Source organism: Urocitellus parryii, chromosome 7 (genome assembly GCF_045843805.1).
Source record: "Urocitellus parryii isolate mUroPar1 chromosome 7, mUroPar1.hap1, whole genome shotgun sequence".
Classification (NCBI taxonomy): domain Eukaryota; kingdom Metazoa; phylum Chordata; class Mammalia; order Rodentia; family Sciuridae; genus Urocitellus; species Urocitellus parryii.
In genome coordinates, this window is record NC_135537.1 from 19071506 (window position 1) to 19091670 (window position 20165).

The window sequence follows — 20165 nt, forward strand, 5'->3', positions numbered from 1 at the left end:
CTGTCTTTATTTTTGCTCTCTTTTTTCCCCCTATGGAGAATTACTATGCTTCTATCTATCACTGTTGCCTTGATTTTTTTTTCTATTTCATCTATCATACAGATCTCTGAGTTTCAAAACTACTTTCTTTGTTCTCTCATTGCTCCTTTTTAATATAGCATCCTCCTCTCGTTGCTTTGTGGATGCCCTATCTTTTCTTGTCTCCTGAGCATGTCACAAATAGCTTTTGAAGATTCTTTGTTTGCGCTAGTATTGACTCAGGCATCCCCAAGTTCTTTTCTCTCTTCTTCATTCTTGAGTGTGCTATGCTTATCTGATGATTTCATCTCCTTGGAGATTTGTTTCATCTTTGTACACCCTAAGAGTCAGAGTTTGTGTTGAGGATCTAAGTGCCAGAAGTTTATTTGAGATATAATTCAAGGAAACACTGGAATGGAATGAGGACATCAGACAGTGAAGGGAATGAGCTCATATTGAAGGCCCCACTATGAGCCACTCAATCTCTCTAGAACTCAGCATATCCCAATGGAAGGCTATGGAACCCAGGTACACCTTACTAACCAACTATCCATCCATCTTTTCATTAAGAGATGCTTCCGGGACATTAAGTTTGTGGTACTTCTGGCTAGCATCTCAGTGAGGGTCATGTGCACTACCAACTGAAAGATGTCCTCAGGCAGAGAAGTACAGTTATTCCCTGTCAACCAGCTTCTGCATGTAGAACTGCGCACAGAGGAAGTAACATATAACTTAAGGCTTCGTCATAATCACATTTCTCAATCTAAAAGTGGCTAGAGGAAATTGTGGTGAAAGAGGTATGGTGCACAGTGCTAAACATGTTTTCATTTCAATCTGTTGTAAAAATTTGGTTCAGAGCAAGATTGAGTATATTATCCTTGGGAAACTTTGCAAGGCAACAATTCGAGCCTCCTTTATCAGCTTCTTAATTTTTTTGAATTTTTAGCCAGTGGAGAATCATTCAGATCTTGTTGATAGTTATTGAACAGTTCTTATGAGTGTAGAGAGTACTAAGGGAGTTTGTTTTCAACAGCTTTTTCATATCTGTGACCAAAAGACCTGACAAGAACAATCAGAGGAAGAAAAGTTTATTTGGTGCTCAGTTCCAGAGGTGACTGACTCTATTACTCTGGGCCCAAGGTTAGGCAGCACATCACAGTAGGAGGGCATGGTGGAGGAAAGCAGCTCAAAACATTGCCACCAGGAGAACATGGCTCCCTGGTGAGCAGAAAGAGAGCTCACTCTGCTCACCAGGGACAAAATATAAACCCCAAAGCCATGCCTCCACGCCTCCCGCCACTCCCCATTTGCCTACAGTTACCACCAAGTCAATCCGTGTGTGGAGTGATACACTGATTAGGTTACAACTTTCATAGTCTAATCACTTCACCTCTGAAGATTCTTGGAGTTTCTTACACATGAGCTTTTGGGGAACACCTCATACCTAAAACATAACAGGAGCATTGTGTACTTCAAAGTTCCTCAACCTCAGCACTCTTGACATTTGGGGCCAGTAACTCTTTTGTTGGGGATAAGGGGAATCCTTTGCATAGTAGGATGTTGAGTAGAATCTTGGCTTCCAGCTGCAAGTACCATCTTTTCCTCTAGTTGTCATCAAAAAAAGTGTTTCCGGACCCTGCCAAATGTCCTCTGGGGGACAAAAGAGCCCCCATTGAGAGACACTGGTGTATAGCCTATAGCACTGGTTCCCAAAGTTGGCCACACCTTGGGAAGCTTTAAAAACCCTCATGATGGGGCTGGGGATGTGGCTCAAGCGATAGTGAGCTCTCCTGGCATGCGCGGGGCTCTGGGTTCGATCCTCAGCACCACATAAAAAATAAAATAAAAATGTTGTGTCCACCGAAAACTAAAAACTAAATATTAAAAAAAACACTCATGATGAATCCTTCCCCAAGAGATCCTGGTTTTAGTTAGTCTTGGATTCATTTAGGGCGTTAGGAGCTAATCTTTCCCAGTTATTCCAGTGTATGCTCAGGCCTGAGAACCATTGGCCCAAACTGGCTGTGATGTGGTCAAACACTGACTGTGGAACAGTGAAGAGTGCTGAGACCTGTTGTTAGTGGGCATGAGCAGGTCTGATCCAAGATGGGCAACTTACAGTACTTGTTGCCACATACTGTGATTCCTTTTCTCTTTTGCCTAGAGTCCCTGTCTCTTGTGGTTTGATTTGTCTTGATTTGGATTTTGGAGCACACATAGACATTAACAGTGTCTCTCTCTTTTGCTGGTACTATTCCCATTACATGTCCACAGGGGAACTCTTAAGTCACAAAGTGACAGTCAAAAGCTACACATGGAGCAGAGTAGACAAACTTGCTTTGGAAACTTGTACCTTTGGCTCACCTATGCAGGCCTCCATTTTCTCATTGATAACACAGGGGAACAAAAGCACTTTCTTTAAATGGTGGAAGACATGTCCAAGGAATATTGCGGGGATTTGACCCCTTTATGAATTTTATGATAGATGAATGTGTGGAGATGGCAACTAGTATGCAACAGAACAGTATTGGAATGGTGGTAATGCAAGGAAATAGTATCTTCATGTTAGAAGCCTTGGAACAAGTATAAATAATGGTTGTTCAGCAGAGAAATCTTTGTCCCTTCTCCACCTGTTTAACTATGACATAAAAATCGGGTCATGTATATTTTTATTATTAAACTTTTTGTTAAATAAAATTTTATTTATTTATTTTTGTGGTGCTGGGGTTGAACCCAGGGCCTTATGCAAGCAAGGAAAGCACTCTACCAACTGAGTTATATCCCCAGCCCTAAATAAACTATTTAATAGCCAAAACAAGCACTGATACAGAATTTAGTGTAGTACCTAACATATCAAATTCCCAGTGGGTTTGCTGTTATTATGATCTATTTGTCATTTTGCACTTGACTGTAAGCTTCTTAGAGAAGGAGTCAGTCAGGTTTTATATTTAACACTTCAGTGAAATCAACAGAATGAATTACCCATTGGTAATTGTTGGTTATTAGCAATGGCCTTAACATAGCCAGGTTTGGACAAAAGTAAGAAATAAGTGGATTTGGTTACCGAGATTTACTGACTATAAAATAATTTACATAGCTTTGGGTCAACAACTACTCAAGAATGTCTTTAGACCATGGGCCTTCATTATATCAACCCCTGGTTGAAAGGGAAACTGATTAACAAAGTTGGGTGCACTATCCCTATCCTTTTTTATTTATTTTATTTTATTTTTTTTGTACTAGGTGTTAAATTAAAATCCTAGAGTAAAGTTAAATACACACTCCACCAGAGCTACACCTCCAGGTGGATCTTTTAAAAACATTTGAATTGGCTATGCCAATGGGACATTCTTTGATAAATTTGAGTGTATGTGGCAGTGAGTACTATCAACTCCAGTCATAGAGATAAACTCTACTGGTGTTAGTGAAAACTCTGCTATTGATATAGCACACTTCTGACACTCAGAAGTTTACTGGCCAAGACTGGCCTCTGCCCTGAGTTTTAATAGTGTGCACTCTGATCCTTATTTATAAACTAGAAAACCAGAGTGTTGATATGGATGTCCTGGTTTCAAAATATTTTAAACATGTAAAACTTTTATTTGTATTTTATTTTATTTAAAATATAAATATGTTTTATTTGTATTTTATTTGAAATTATAACTGTGTCACAGAATCCGTAGTTCTCATTTTTCCAGTAAAGATACTCTACACAAATTTATCTTTGCCTCATCTATGACGTGACTGGAGCTCCTGTTTCACTTATGGTGTTTTTTATTCATGTCTATCAGAGGAAAACTAATGCAACTTTATATAGTTATTCCAAGTCCTGAGTTAAGTTGTGTATCCTTCAGAAAATGCCCAGTAAGACTGGAAGAAATATCTGAAAGAAAACATTTTTTTAAATGGAATCTCAATAAATAAATAGTCTGTAAAATTCCATCCTCAGCTATTTACTTCCTCCTCCTCCTCCTCCTCCTCCTCCTCTTCTTAAGATATGAAGCTCTATATTTGTGCACATATATTGTAAAATTTACTTTGGGAAAATGGAAAGTTTGTCTGAAAAAGTTGTAGAGACAGATCAGACATACAAAATGCATAGAACACTATTTGCAGCTTTGCTAAATGATTGCTACAAATAGTAAATGCCATACAGACATGCAGAGAGGAACCCTGAAAGCCAGCACAGTAAGGAATATTGTCGTGCAGAGCCTGGGCCTGCAGTGGATGCAGAATAGCCCATTCTTGCTGGTCAGTGCCCGTTTCAGTGCTGTGTAAAATCAGTGTGCTTCCCACACAGAGTGGTTTTAATTTAAATCCCTCTGGAGTCCTCTCCCACCAGGTTGGAAATGTTAGACTCCCCAGGGCAGATCCCAGGTGCCAGGAGCCTCCCACTTCATGGGCACTCTGTTTCAGTTTTCATACCCAGACCTGTTTTACAGATTGTTGGCTCTCCTCCTACTTTCACATATTTTACTCTTACTATAGGTAGAATTTGTTGCCCCGATATTCATATGTTGAAGTCTTAACCCTCATAGCCCAAAGGAGTTATCAACTGAAACTTCACAAATTGCCATGTTGATATTGTAGTTGTAAAACTAACAAGATGGTCATTAACAGCAATCTCTCTCTATCTTTACCTTGCCTTCTTTCTAGAACCTTAAACTACATATTTTGATGTACTGTAGTATGTATATAATACTCATATGCTATTAATTGGCTTCTTGTCTGCCTCCTCCTGTTTACAGTTATATTCTCTAGTACCTGGAACTTAGTGTGCACTAATAAATACTTGTTGAATGGATGAATGAATGAGTGAGTGGTCTTCTTTAAGTTGATGCTCTGATTAGTCCATATGAAAGAAGGGACTTACCTTCTGGGTTTTCTACTCTCTGAGTTTTCTAGGTGAAGACATGAGAAAAACCTGGGCTTATGGGGGCTGGAATAGTGATGGGGGAGGTTTAAAAAGGGAATGATTGTTTTTAAAAAAAAATTTCATCAATTCCACTCTCAGTTATCAAGTTATGCCATGCTTCAGGATACCGTATGGTCTAAGGGAGTTCTTGATGTCTTTCCAGTTTTCTACTGAGTGGTCATAAAGTTCACCTTCTTAATACTAAATTCACCACCTCTTTGCTCATCCTTCCGGTTTGATTCACAAAGAAGAAGGGAGCTATGTGAAAAGGAAGCTTAATTTCCTGGAATCACCCTATTATTATCATAACTAAACCATTTGCAGATTTTTTCCCTTCCACAGCATAAAACAATGATCACACTTGACCTATATTAAAAATAAGTTGAAGCATATATTCATCATTGAGAAAGACACTGTGAGCTAGTCACACGTCTAAAAAGCTCTTTCATGTAGTTCAAATAGCAAAGCTATGAAGATTTTTAAAAACTAATGATTTTTTGTTGTTGTTTTCTTTGGAAGCAGCATTTTAAAATTCAGATTAATTATTGAGTTGTTAATGTGTTCTAGAATCTTTAAGATTTGTAAAACCATCTCAGAAAAACCTGCATTTGCCTAGTTAAAACAATGTAGGGTTTGACGCTAAATAGGTTGACTCATAGTTGCACAACTTCTTGCCCTAGTGTTTGTAATTCCAGACACCCAGTTCCCTGGAAGAAAGAAAGGTTTTGAACTGGAGTTGGTCCCTTGAGTGGAACGGTTAATAGATTATGTCCTGATAGATTACATTTGAGAACAGTATTTCTTCATGGGCAGCCTGTGTACTGTTAGATCTCCACTTGCCTTATCTTTTGAGCTGCATGATTAGAAGTGGTTACTGCAGTGCTGTGGAAAAATTCACCAGGAGGTTATCATATTTAATGTTTCAGAAAACTTGCTTTTGAAGGCGATAACAACATTTCTTAATCACTGTGCCGTTGGGCAAGCACAGGTGTGTTGCATATCGTTAAATCGCTCTTTCCTGAGGACATAAAGTTGTTCTTTGAAAGTATTTGGCTCTCTTTCCACTTCTTTTTCTCCTGCCTTCTCCTTATACCAAAGAAAGCACATTTCCCAGACTCACTCTGCATGCCCAGCAAGGTATTCCTTCAGATATCCTAAGGAATATGTGTGTATGTACGTTCTTTAAAATCACATTCAGCCCCAGTTCCATCTCCAAGCTCAGGATGAATGTTTCCCATTCCTTTCTGGTCTACATACGTGGACTGAGCATCTCCTGTGTACAGAGATCTAGAGATAAAAACATTGACAAAGTACCAGTACCAGACCTCAAGGCACTTAAAATCCACCTGGAAAAACAGACTTACAGAGAGGCCACATTCTGTATTCTTCCCTTCATCTGCCTCCTGTTAAAGTCAGGGAGAATGGTGGTGTCACAGACAGTTCAATCCTAGTAACAAAAATGGTGGATTGGAATGATATTTCAGTCCATGGTGGTTACGTTCAAATTATGAATCTTGAAAGGACAGTGATGGAAAAGCAGGGGAACATTGATAGGGATTGGTCCTATAAAGCTGGCTACCTTTTCATTTTAACTGAAAGATAAAACCAAAACCTTTGATCTGCCATCAGAACCTGCTACAGCTTTAGCCTGAAAACTACTTTTCCATCTTCCCACGTGGACACTTTGCTTTTTCAGCTAGATAATTCTAATTACCTTCTGGCCAGCAGCTGATGGTTTATCTTGCATGAACAATGAGTGAAAACAATGAATGAATGAACGGGAGTACAAATGTATGGATTTCTTCTTCCACTGCTATTTTCACACCATTTTCGACACATTCTATCTACATCAAGGGTATTCTAATTACAAATTCCAGAGAAAGATGGGATCTGACTGGTCTGGCTAGGACTGGGCATCTCTTCTTTCCTACAGAGAGCTGAGTTTGGGAAGTTAGCCAGCATCCTGGGCACACCCTCTGAGAAGGGGTTCCTGGGCAAGACCTGCGATTCCTTGGAGTAGCTTGCAGAACAGAGTTCTTTAAGAGAGTGATGAGAATCAAGTGTCTGGAAGGGGCAGTCAGAAGCAAAGAGTTGCTGGTTATTCTCCTTTGCCCTTGAAATTGGTAAGAGGTTGAAGTGGGGACCAGAATTGGAATGGCTTAAAAGGAATATGAAGTGGTATTTTGAGGGGAAAGCCAAGCCTCTATTAGGGCAAGTTGAAGGAGGACGGAATATTTAAAAAAAAAAAAAAGATTGAAGAGAAGAGAAAATGTTGTCTTTATATTTTTTTAATAAGTAAACATACTTATGTTTTGCCATAATTTTTCTCGCTATCTCATTATGATTAAATATGCACTGTGTATTATTACTTTTTAAAAATGCATCCTACTTCCAAACTGTATACATTTAAGGAAAGCAACCCACTTTTAGGTTGGATTTTGCCTATGATTATTGAATGACGCCATGAAAGATGTGTGAGTGAAATGAGTCAGTGAAAACAGAGCAACGGGGAATGAGAAGTAGGCATGCCTGGAAAACTATCAGCTTCATGTAATTTAGATAATTCACTTCAAAACATATTTGCTACTCTATTAGTTTGCTGGCAGAACTGGTGTTCAAAGTTAACCTAGCATAGTCCAGCCAAGACGGCTAAAACATATTTGCAAAATCTTTCTACATTAATTTAGAATTACATATTATAGAACAATTAATCAGGCCTGATAAGAGGAGATCCTTCCCTTTTTAAACTTCCTGTGAAAAGTGGTGCCCTTGCCGTAGAGGCCTGCACACAGGGAGAGTTGACTGGAGATCAAAGGGAACCTGTTACCCTTGTTTTTCTTTCTGAGTGAAAAGCAAAAGGTAAACATCATAGTCGAATGAAAAAGTAAATTGGATTTTAAAGTTTTATGTGTATTTTCCCACTCTGAGGCGCTCAGACTTCATTCAGCTGTACAGTTATAATTGAAAAAAAACCTCTTAAAACGTGACATGTCCCCATGAGTGTCTTTTAGTATGTATTAGGTGAGTGCGTTTACATTATTGGATGGGGGTGCTGTCGTATAGTATTTGTTATGCTTATAGCATAACATGACATGTGCATGCATGTACACCACAATATTATAGGTATGTAAGTTTATGTACCTACATACTTATTCATAATTGAAATTATTACTCCCTTTGATCCTAAAACATTCCAGAGTGTCTATTCATTTAAAGAACCTAAAGCTGTGGTTAACATTCTCTGCTTTATTTAAGACAGGCTTTCAAAATAAGCAAATGTGAAGTGAATTTTTAACTAATAAATCTTACTTTCCAATTGATCTTAACTTTTAATGCGATGCATTCCCAGAAGAAGAAAATTTCCAGTAAATGCTATAAATGTTAGAGGGAAGGCCTGAAGGATTCGGTTATCTCCAAAGTGTTATAGATTGAACTGTGTTCCCCCAAAGTTGCTATAGTGAAATCCTAACCCACAGTCTCTCAAAAGATGACCTTATTTGGAAATAAGATCATTACAGACATCATTAGCTAGGATAATGTCATTCTAGAGTGGACGAAGCCCCTAAACTATATTACTGATACCCTTATTGAAAGGGAAAATTTGGACATTCAGAAATGCATGAAAGGAAGACCTTGTGAAGAGACACAGAGAGAAGATGGCCACTGAGAAGTGAGCCATGCAGAAGCCAGAGACATTCCTTCACAGATCCTTTGAGGGAACCCACTCTGCTGACACCTTCATTTTGCACTTCTGGTCTCCAAAACAATGAGACAAGAAATTTCTCCTGTTTGAGCCACCCACTTTGTGATACTTGATTTGACAGCCTTAGCAGACAATACACCTGCCTAAGTAGTTGCATGAGTGGTACAGCCATGCAGGAGGCTAGGGCCACTCCCCACCAGGAAGCAGACTTTCATTTTGCAAATTCCAACTCCATACCCAGCTCCTGGAACTTTCCTTGCGCTTCTCTTGAATGTTGGACATTTTTAATGTCTAATAAGGCTGAGCTGTGATAATGCTAGTTCAGCAGGATCCAGAGCACTAACTGAACATGCCTTTGTAAGAAGGTATCCATTCTGTTTTATGAAGTGCACAGAGGCAGGCCAAGGGATACAGACAAAGCACATACAGAGGCTGGATTCTTGATCCCTGGCCTTGGGTAGCTCCCTTAAATTTGCAATTGACCTTTTAATCTGTAAAATAGAAGATAGTGTATCTTTTTGTGACTCTGTGAGTCTAATTTAAAAAGTAAGAAAACTATCAGCTTCATATAGTTTAGATAATTCATTTCAAAACATATTTTAAGTAAATTGGATTTTTGATATTGATATTACAATAAGCATAAGTAAGCATACATGCAATAATAACATTTCACGGTTTTTTTAATGCTAAATATTATCCAAGTAAAAATGTTCTTTTTTTTTAATTCAAAGTACAGAACATCTTCTAGTGCAAAACACAGTCTCTGACTTTAGCCATCTCCACCCTCCTCAACCCCCAGTGCACTTCCCAGAGGAAACCACGGTTAACAGTTTCCATATTTAGCTCTTTCCGCGGTTACCACCCTAACTTAATAATGTGCTTATGCTACATTTCCTTGATGATCAGCTCTAGACATTATCTCCTCACTCGCCACCACTTGCTCCTTGTAAAGCAAAGAAGCACTGATTCAGCACACGTTCCTGATGGCCTGTAGGTCAGCGGGCCTGCTTCAGAGTTTGGCTCACTGTGGATCTAATTCAAGCAAAGAGCTGTAGCTTCAGTCAAAGGGAAACCAGGGTTAGATGGTTTCCATGGGGCACGACACAGCATTCGCAGGAGTTTGGTTAATGACTCAAGCTCAAATTAGACCTGAATTGTCATGTTTTTACTCTTATATATTTTTTTTGTCTGACCATATTTATTTTAATGAAAATAAAACAAAAGCTGAACTTAATATATCATATGTTGCTTTCATAAAAAGAGAAAAATATCTGATAGCTAATTAATTTTAAAAATCTACTTATTGAGAGATGGCAACGCGGGAAGGTGGTCCCTGCTTCTTTGATCTTAACTTATCACTAACTAAACTGATATGAAGAAGTCAACTGATGTGCATTTGTGGCATTGGTTTGCTTTGATGTTGCAGCTTTCCCTTTCTAGAAATTTCCTACTGGTTACTCAAAGAGGAAGGCAGATGAGAGAAAGAAGAGAATTGAAGCAACCTTTACTGTTTCTTGGAAACACAGCCTTCTGTAATTCCCATTATTCCAGAAAAGCTATTACATAAATGACTTTGACTTATCGCTTAGAAAAACCTCTTTACCATCCATGATGGCAAGAAAATGTATTTTACATAAGTTCTCATATTGGCCACTTTGGGTTCCTTCAAGCTCCATCGAATCCTCTGACTCATCCCCTGCTCATCTCCAGCTCTTGGTCATGAGAGGAAGTGTCACCAAAAAGGAGAGAAAAAAACCTTGATTTCAACAGAATTTCACAGATAAATGTTTAAGATCTAGCTGAAAAAGACTCATTAAAGGATGTGTTGATAAGCAAATTTGTTGGTAGGGTTAGGAAAAAAATGTAGCAGGGGTTCTGTTTTGCAAACATTTGCCACTTACCCATGTTCTTTCTGGAAACTCCCTCTTGCCTGGCTGGCTTGTCAGAGCACTCTTTCCTGATTATCCTGCTCCAGGGGCAGGTCTTGCTTCCTACACTATCATCTCCCACATGTCTTTAATAGGGTTTCAATAAAATGTCTTATCTTCTGTTTTCAGAGTTCCAGATGTCATTTCCTTGCAGACAATTCTAAATCTCTTTCTCCAGCCCTTGCATCTGTCCTGAACTTCAGGCTTGCCCAGATGTTCCTGCAGGCATGACACCAAATTTTCTCAAACTTGACATGCTGCAAAACCCAAATCATTTGTCCCTCCAGTTTAGCTTTCCTCCTCCCAGGGACTCAAACAGAATAACACACCCATGGTCTGTCCACTCAACCAGGCCAGAAAACCAAGCTCTGCCTCTGTCCACAGCCTCTTTCCAGAATTCTTTTCATTTTACCCATGGTTTTCAAATCCATGTTATTTCCCCAGGCCTCCTGCCCAGGTCCCAGCCAGACCATATCATTCTGTTTCTAGACTACAGGAAGATCTTCTCAGTTCTCAGTCATCAGCTTCTTTCATCCTACATTTTAAATTTTTATATTTGTTCAGAACTATCTTACTTAATGAAATCATTATTATGTTATTCACCTGCTTGAAAATCCTTGATTAGAACCCTGAAAACTGTAGGAATACCACCAGAACTTCAGAGCCTGACACCCACCACTTTTCAAACTGTCCCCATTGGGCATTCCTCATATACCCAGGGTCCACATGGTGCCTGCAGTGCATAGCAGCCTGGTGAATAGATGAAGAATGAATAAGCCAATCTTTGAGTAGATGAATGAGTGAATACTCAATAGGCCTTGAGCACCCAACATATACATGTCTCGTGCTGCCAGGAAAGCTATCCGCCTCCTTCTGAAATAGAATCAATATGTTGTTGTCATTAAGGTTTTCATGACCATGCCAATCTCAATCAATTTCTTTTCAATCTGTGGTTCTGGGGCATTTTATTCATGCTACAATGTGGCCATTAATACATGTCATGGTTATTCATGTGTGCGTTGGGTATTCACAGCAATAGGGTCTCTGAATGGCGATGAGGGCTCCCCGACTAGCGCAGACCTGGCATGCCCAAGAAATGAGCTCAGGATGGAGTTCCGCCACCACTGATTTAGAAACTCACTGTATTTTTCTGCAATTCAATAGCCACAAATATTTCCCCTCCTCCATTCTCTAATCCTTAAATCTACTCTTTGCAACTCTGTTGGGTGAATCCTTTTGTTCTGAAAATGAAACGTTAGAACACCGATGAAATGAGGGGTCAGGACTCCTGATTTAGAGGTCATTGCCTTCTTAAAAACATCTGAAGTTTTTTTTTTTTTTTTTCATTTTTTGGTGAGGCAACCTCAGTTGCAAAATAAGTATAAAATCACTTTATGGGGTAGGAGACATCATTCAGGAAATTTTTAGCTGCCTAACCATTTCACATTATTTTTTTATTTGAGAGTAAATAAAGAGCCATGAAGAAATGTTCCTAGGGACAGGAAGGTGACAAAGCTAAGCTTAAAGTGAGCCTAATAACTGTATTTTCTCTGCTAACCGGAGTCTCAGAACCCACCTGAGTTGTATCAAATAAATGCAGTTATTGCAGTTTGGGGCCACATTTGTAGGCACACATGGAGTCCGGATGTGGCTGACATTAACGGTGGGACATTAGCAGAGCTGTAGTTTGCAGACCAGGTACGTAAGTTTTAGACTTGAGAGACAGAGTTCAGGAGAACATGAGTCTAACCAGAGCATTTCTGCTGCTGCTGCAGATGCCACTGTTAATGGAAATTGCTTATTATTTTAACTACTTTCAATGGTGCTTTGGGGGATACTGTTGCCTTCGTATTGTCTAAATCTGTCCCTGCCACCAGTGACTGGACAATGTAGGGCACTTTAACAGACATCTTATTACCTGAGAATAGGCTTCTAGTTTCCTATATTAGAATCAGGCATTTCTCCTGGGATTTCACCTTCTGTTCAAAGCTTGAACCACTTTGGTAGGAAAAATGTCGTCCTAATAATGTTTGCCAGGCACCTGTGGCTTGCAAAGTACTTAAAGCTTATTAACTCATTAATCCTCTTTGTGAATTTTGTAAGAAATGTAGATGTCAAGTTGTGTTTTCCTCCTCCCAGGGACTGAATTTGAAGCACAAACTTGCATAGGCCTTTGGGAATCATTGGTGGAACATACAAAGAAGGGACCCTACCATCTTGAAGTGTCTGAAATCAATATTTAGCAGCTGATTTTTTTTTTCTTTTTCTTTGTCTTTTCGCTGTAACTCCAATGTGGATCTCCTCTCTATAACCATCATGAACAGTCTTCATTAGGTAAATCTAGCTGGAAACATGAGCTGAAAAATAAAACCTGGAAGTCAACAGCACTTGTTCAATGGAATGGGGAATAGATACGTCTAAGGTCGATACCATGATACATGCTCTTGGTCTTTCCCCAAATTTCATATGCTTATCCATTCATCGAGTCCCCTTATATGCACAGGGTAAAGTTTGTTTAATCCCCTCAGAAACATGTATGAAGCAAATAAAACCATGGTAATGGCTCTTTCAAAGGACCCAGTCTCTGACTTCCAGAAAGTTCTGTCTTTCATCATTCAAAAGCTGAATGGTAGAAATGTATCCTATTTGAAGTTTTGTATTAGATGCTTATGGCTGAAACTGGGGTGCCATTCCTACTTCTAGTTATGAGCCTTATTGCTGTCCCTTAGATCTGGTGGTAAGGGGTTATTTCTGGGGATCTGCCCAGCTTGAGGGCCTGACTTTAATCTGCATGTTTCCCAGAGAACATATTGCCACCTTATTATTTTCCTAATGAAGTATGCAGAGCCCAAGGACATGGAGACCGTTTATTCATCCATGTGTGCATTTATTCATTTAGCGAGTGCTTTTCCATTACCCACCATGTGTCAGGGATGTGCTAAGCTCCTGGGTATACTGAAATGACCAGGCTTCTAGGGGAGGAGCAGGTGGGTCATTTAGCACTGGGCCTTTAGTTAAGCTTCCTGAAAGTGTTCCCAAATGAAGTTTTATTTTGCTTGTGAATAAGGGTAATCATTTTCGAAATATAACCATTCGAAGATAGGGGAGGGTTTGGGGTTTGGGTGATCCTGCTTTGGTGTTTCTTAATTTCACAATATGTCGGTAGTTGCAACGGTGGAAGTGGCCTGGGACCCGGCCCAGTGCTGCAACTTTGTGGAAGCGGCTCAAACACCCTCCCTGCGTTTCATTACCCAGTGGGAGATGAGTCATCCTTCTCCTGGAGAAACAAAGGAAGTGGTAGTCCAGGATGAGCGCACACCTCGTGGGAGCAGCCTGGAATACAAACATTAGGCAGCTTCAAGGGGGCCGAAGGGGGCTTCCAGTGCTTACCTGCAAGTTAAGGAAAGGGGCCTCATGGGCAACGGATGGCACAATGAGACTAGAATGAGGTTCCCCTTTGGCTGTGTCCTGCTTGTTCCTCCATAGCACAGGGCCCTGGAAAGAATGGTGCTTGGTCCCTCCCATGTCCCCTGGACGTGGGCTGATTTCAGCTCCCTCTCACCCTTTCTTCCTTGTTTTCCTCTCCATCCTTTCAGTTTTTCTTCTGCTTTCTGTCTACTCATGCCCCCAGTCGATCTTCTCTTTCTCTTTTCTAAATGAAGTGTACCCTGGCTTCAGAATTCCTGCCAGTGTCTTCTCGGCTCCCCTCCTTCATTTTTTCTACCAACAATAGAGGTTGGTTCACATCAAAAGCAGAAAGTTGGGTTTTAATCAGAACAATATTTGCCTTGTGAGCTTTGATCTTGACTTCTCCTGCCTGGGGCCAGAGTAGGGCTTCCCCACAACAGTGAACTCAGGGCCTGCTGGGGGTTGCCCCCCCAGCCAGGATGGCCAGGATGCGGTTAGCTGGCTGCAGAATGATGAGTATCGCTTGGATTAAGGGCCTGCATCCAGTCCCTTTTTTTCTCATTAAAATCCCAACTACATGAGGAAGAACAGGAGGAAAAAAATAAATAAAACACACACACACTAAACAATAGGCTCTTTTCTCAGAGGTAGAGTAGCCTAGAATGACTATCCGTGTTGTCTTGTTCTTATTATTTCTTTGCGTTTTCAACAAGTGCAGCATAACAAAATTTCAACTCCATAACTCTTCTGCAGTTCCAGAACTACCTTCTAGCTGCCTCATGGAGAGTCCCCGTCATTGTACGAAGGCTTTTGAAACTCAGCATGCTAAAGTCGAACTTAGTCTTTGACCCCAGAAACCTGCTCTTTCTCTTCAGTTTTTGAGTCTGCCACTAGGTTCTGAAGCTAGAAACATTGGATTCGTCCTACACTCTTTTCTGTCATTCACTGTGTTCTGTCAATTCTGCCATTTAAGTGAATCTATTCCATATGCTACAGCTACCAGGGAGATCTGCCTAAAATGCAAATCTGATCTAGCCATTTTATAGCTTGCATCCTCAGACTCAAGACCAAGACCTTCGCACTTGACCTGGCCCTTCACACCCTGAATGTGGCTGTCAGGGCAGTCCTGTCATACCCATGAAGCGGCTACCCTGGAAGTCTGACCATGTACCCAAGCTCAGGGGTACTGAAGAATGCCTTTATATCCTTGCTCCAGTTAGTCACATGCCTGTCCACTATTTTATAACTGGTCACATTTCTCCCTTTCTTTTCTTTTTTTTTAAATTATTTATATATGACAGAGGAATGCATTACAATTCTTATTACACACAAAGAGCACAATATTTTATATCTCTGGTTATATACACAGTATATTCACAACAATTCATGTCTTCATACATGTACTTTTGATAATAACAATAATCACATTCCACCATCATTAATAACCCCATGCCCCCTTCCTTCCCCTCCCACCCCTCTGCCCTATCTAGAATTCGTTTATTCCTCCCATGTTCCCTCTCCCTACCCAACTATGAATCAGCCTTCTGATTCAAAAAAAAATTGTCATTTGTTTTTTTGGGGATTAGCTAACTTCACTTAGCATTATCTTCTCTAACTCCTTCCATTTACCTGCAAATGCCATGATTTTATTCTCTTTTATTGCTGAGTGATATTCCATTGTGTATATATGCCACACTTTTTTTTATCCATTCATCTATTGAAGGGCATCTAGGTTGGTTCCACAGTTTAATTATTGTGAATTGTGCTGCTATAAACATTGATGTGGCTGTGTCGATGTAGTATGCTATTTTTAAGTCCTTTGGGTGTAGACCGAGGAGTGGGATAGCTGGGTCAAATGGTGGTTCCATTCCCAATATTCCAAGAAATCTCCATACTGATTTATATAATGGCTGCACCAATTTGCAGTTCTACCAGCAGTGTATGAGTGTACCTTTTTCCCTACATCCTCACCAACACTAATAGTTGTTTGTATGCATAATAGCTGCCATTCTGACTCGAGTGAAAAGAAATCTTAGAGTGATTTTGATTTGCATTTCTCTAATTGCTAGTGATGATGAACATTTTTTCATGTATTTGTTGATTGATTGTACATCATTTTTTCATATATTTGTGCATCAAAAATAAAATTATCACATAAAAGTTGTTGATGAGGCTCAAAGGTAAATGTGCAAGGCCTAGGGTTTATTCTCTAGCACTGCCAAAAAACAAACAAACAAACAACAACAACCAAAAAAACCACATACTCCTATATATCTGAGAGTCTGCCCAGAGGGTCCTGGACAGGACAGATATAGGACAGAGCTAAAACACAGTTTGAATGCTGTTGCCCAACAGAACTGAGAGCAGTGTATTTGGAAGAGTGCAGTTAGTAGGACTAAACTCTGTTGAAAAGATGCTCAGAGAGCTCGGTGTGAATTAACGCTCTGTATTTGAGGTTAAGTTTCATAGAAGATAAGGCTGGGTTTTGGTTCATCTTAAACATGTTTTTCCATTGCTTTCAAGTTACACCCTCGAGTTGAAAATGATTCTTGCCTAGAAAGAATATGAAAACTAAAGCGCTTCTCCTGTTCAAACTAATTGACCACCTAGAAAGAAATGTGAGTAGGCTGATCTTGAGTCTGTGTGATCTTAACTGCATTTGTTTTCTTAAGCAGGATTTTCAACGTTTGTGATATAATTATATGTAACATAAGAAAAAGAAAATATTTATGTATTTCCCCTGAATCTGTTCTTTTCTTCATTTTTGTATGAAACTAGAACATTTCCTAAAGAATACTTGTCTCTCCATTCTTCATATGACAGAAATAGCAGAGACGGAGAGAAAGCACCACCCCCAGAATTTCCTTGAACTTGGTAAATTCTCATCTTTTATCTCATTTCCTGTATTCTAAGATTCTAATTATTGACTGGGTCCCTGTGCTTTGCTTGTTTCCCAAAACCTTGTTCACCTCCCTCTGGGACACAGCAGTTTCTCTCCTGGGGATCCTGGGCTATTGGTTGCATTCTAGTCCAGACACAAATTCAGTATCCTGTACCCGCAAGTCTCGCTGACCTCCCCAGATAGTGGTTAAGAAGTGACTATTTAGAAAGACTCTTCCCCTTAGGATTCTAAGAACTCTACCTGTCTTTCCCATCCCCCTCCCCACCTAATTGAAACAAATCCAAAGCTGATTCAATACTTAAATAATAAAACATTTGCCTGCAACACTGGTTATGTTCCAAGACCCAATGACGAAAAAGAAAGAGGTAAACATGGGTACCAGAAATAAACTGCATGAAGAAATAGACATGGTCCATTTAAATTAGATGACTCCAGAGCCCAAGGTCTGTGTTTTTAGAGAAGCATCTTTTCATGCAGGATTTAAATTTCAGTTTTACTATGGAAGGCTGGATCATTGTTAGGTCTGTTTTTCAGTTAAGCACTTGAAATCCGTCAAAGAAGGGCTCTGTGATGAAGCCTAGTTCACATCCCGATGACAGGATAGACGTAGACCATACGGAATGAGGTGAAGGAAGCCAAGGCAAGGATCCACACCCACCTCGGTTTCTGCCCAGTGAAGGTGGTTGCTTTTCTTGGCTCTTGGTGTCAGTCCTGCCACCAGGATCAGCGTGTGTCGGGGAGGGAAGGCCACCCTGGCAATGCAGGATTCACATGTTGGAGAAAGTGTCATGCATGTGATGACCGCAATGTCAGGTGTTGAAGTCGCTGTGAATGTCAGCTGATGCGTAGATGCGTGTCCTGACAGATGAGGCGGTTCCATGTCCCTTATTGTCTTATTACCTTGTTCATGTGTTTGCTGGGTTTTCCACCTCCCTGAACCATGCTCTGATGTAAATGATGTTGTCAGAGTGTGGAGGGGGAATGGTTACTGTTGTATGCACACAAAATGTAGCACCGTGCACACAGCTGTACTCAGTAAATGCCTGCTGCCCCTACAGTGTTCCTGGGTGAAGCCCGAGAGTGTGGGCTGCCATGTGCTGATCCCCCCCCCTGCTTTAGGGTGCTGATCCACTGAACTTTAGCAGTGCAAGGACACTAGGTTGCACAGGAGCCTGTGGTGAGATGGAGTACAGGTGGAATAGTCTGTCCCCAGGTGGATTTTTCTTCACTGTGCCGCTGTTTTCTGCAACGAGTTTGCCAAATAGGAACATCTGCCTTTGTCTCCAGCAGTGCATTTAGAACATCAGAACAGCTGCCTGGCTCTGGGCAGATCAACATATGTATCAACACAGCTGCAGTTAAGTGTCCTGGGCCACCGAGAGGTGCCCCTGTATGGTGCGGCTGTGCTCCTGCATGGTGGGTCTGTGGCCATCTTGTCTGTGATCCCTGCAGGACTTTGGAGATCCCTGCCGGACTTAGGGAAGCAGTGTGTCTCCTTTCATCTGTTGGAGTCATCATTCACAATTTATCCAGAATAAGAGAGGTTTAGAATTGGAAAGTTCAGAAAGCAGGAAAAATGATAGATATTAGTACATTAATACAAACACCACTGTGCTAGTGAAGAAACAGCACAGCCAAATACAAACCTCATAATAAAAGGGGCTTTGAGTGGAGGCATTCTCAAAAGGGCTTTTATATGTTTTCTTGCATTTAAGGCTGAGAACAATCCTCTGAGGAACTCTTATCCCCATTTCCCAGATGAGGAGGCTGAAGCACAGAGAGGCTAAGTGATTTGCCCAAGGTCATACAGTATCAGAGGTCAGATTTGAACCCAGAGGGTCGGCTATGGAGTCTGAATTCTGAATAACTATACCTCTGGGACCTTCTACTACTGTTTTTGTTGTTGTTAATATTTTCAAGGTCTAAAGAATATATAGGCTAGCCTAGCAGTACATCCAGAATGAGAGCTCTGGGTATAGGTCAAATATACACATATGGTATGTTAGTGGTATATGACCACTCTGGATACACTGTGTGCAGTTCTAAAGTACGTTGGAGTGGGATGGGATTGTAGAAGCCCTTTATTTTAGCTTCCTCCTCAGTGCAGGAATCCCCAGAGTATCATCCCTCTGCTTTGCTTGAACTTTAAGGTCAGGTGAATAAAAATACTAAGGACCAGCACAGGAGCTGACTGTAGTAATTGTTGTAGCTATGGAAACAAAGTTGAACACAAAGGACAAAAAAGATCCTTAAAAGAGAAAAAAAAAAACAAACAAAACTATACACACTCGGCAGTGATGTGGCTTGGGCACCCAAATAAGCTCTTAAGGGCTGTATTATGGAGCACCGAGGGGGTGAGAGAAAGCCGTACTCTAAATTTCTTATCATCTATTAAAACATAGTCAAACACTTTGGAAATTGTTTGTTTTGATTAGATAAATAAGATTTTTGTATGTGTTTCTGGAAGTGCTTTATAGTAATCATTCATATAATAAAAGTAGGATGTTGACTTCTGGATGTGTGTAGAATGTAAACCATGCACACAGGGAGAAGCAAAGCAGAACGTGGTGAGAGAGAAACAGGGAGCAGGAAACAACAATGAGCAGTACGGCAGACAGACAGACATAAATCCTTCTATTAAAACCTAAGCTGTTGAAAAGTGGATTGAAAAGCCATATGCAGTGATTTGCATTCACTACCCAGGGAATAGAAAGTTCTAACCAATCATTGCACTGTCCAATATTTTATTAGTTAGTATGTTCTGGAATTGCCTCGAAGATAGTCTTTATTTGGGGGACTAGAGAATCTAACCCAGATGTGCTTAACCACTGAACCACTTCCCCAACCCTTTTTTAATATTTCATTTTGAGACAGGGTCTCACTAAGTTGCTGAGGCTGGCTTTAAACTTGTGATCCTCCTGACTCAGCTTTCCAAGCTGCTGGGATAACAGGTATGTACCACAACACCCGGCTCCAAATTTTTATGCAGTCAAGTTTATTATTTTTTTAAATAGCCTTTCGTATGATGTCACATATAGAAAGGCCTACTTTACTTCAGACTATTCACATAGGTCTCTTTTCTTCTAATGTTTTATTGTTCCACTATTTGTTGACATTGTGATCCATCTGTAACTTTATTTTCTTGGAGGCATATTGTTTTAGAATACCTGACAAATTTAATGGACTAAAAGTAAATTGTGCTATTAATGCTATGCTTTTGGGGGTATAAAAAACAGACATCCAGGCAGCTACCTTCAGCTATCCACCAGGTGAGTGTCAAAAGAGAACTAA

The 20165-nt window shown here is 40.2% G+C and overlaps 1 protein-coding gene, 1 non-coding gene and 1 pseudogene across 2 annotated transcripts in view; 2 read left to right on the forward strand and 1 right to left on the reverse strand.

Annotated features, from left to right (window-relative positions):
• The window catches only part of Sntb1 (syntrophin beta 1), a 233787-nt gene that overhangs the window by 12795 nt on the left and 200827 nt on the right, over positions 1-20165 (forward strand). The window lies entirely within an intron of this gene.
• Positions 1187-2607, forward strand: LOC113195230 (small nuclear ribonucleoprotein G pseudogene; annotated as a pseudogene).
• LOC113195241 (small nucleolar RNA SNORA62/SNORA6 family) lies at positions 3386-3535 on the reverse strand. The gene has a single exon (XR_003302378.1). It is a non-coding gene; the product is annotated as a small nucleolar RNA SNORA62/SNORA6 family (small nucleolar RNA).